The sequence below is a fragment of the Pteropus alecto genome, unplaced genomic scaffold (genome assembly GCF_000325575.1).
Source record: "Pteropus alecto unplaced genomic scaffold, ASM32557v1 scaffold479, whole genome shotgun sequence".
NCBI lineage: Eukaryota > Metazoa > Chordata > Mammalia > Chiroptera > Pteropodidae > Pteropus > Pteropus alecto.
In genome coordinates, this window is record NW_006492031.1 from 2,420,369 (window position 1) to 2,420,734 (window position 366).

The window sequence follows — 366 nt, forward strand, 5'->3', positions numbered from 1 at the left end:
CTGCTTTTTTCATTTAAAAATAGATCAGTTATTGTTACCAATCTGGGTCTGTTCCACATATAGAATTCTCCCCTCTTTAATGACTATATAGTATTTTTTCTACCATTATCACTTAATTAACAATACTCTTGTGAAGTTAATACGTATTTTCTCTTTTTTTTTTTTTTTTTTGGCGAGGCAACCTTTGGTTGACCTCACAGATTGCAAGAACTGTGTCAGCTTACAATCTTTTATTTTTTATTTTTTACGCCTACAGCACCTGGACTTCCTAGGTGGTCTCCCATCCAAGTACTAACCAGGCCCGACCCTGCTTAGCTTCCGAGATCAGACAGGATCAGGCTTGTTCAGGGTGGCATGGCCGTAGAC

The 366-nt window shown here is 38.5% G+C and overlaps 1 non-coding gene across 1 annotated transcript; it reads right to left on the reverse strand.

Annotated features, from left to right (window-relative positions):
* Positions 1–247: 247 nt before the first annotated feature.
* LOC112473516 lies at positions 248–366 on the reverse strand. Its single transcript, XR_003044052.1, has one exon. It is a non-coding gene; the product is annotated as a 5S ribosomal RNA (ribosomal RNA).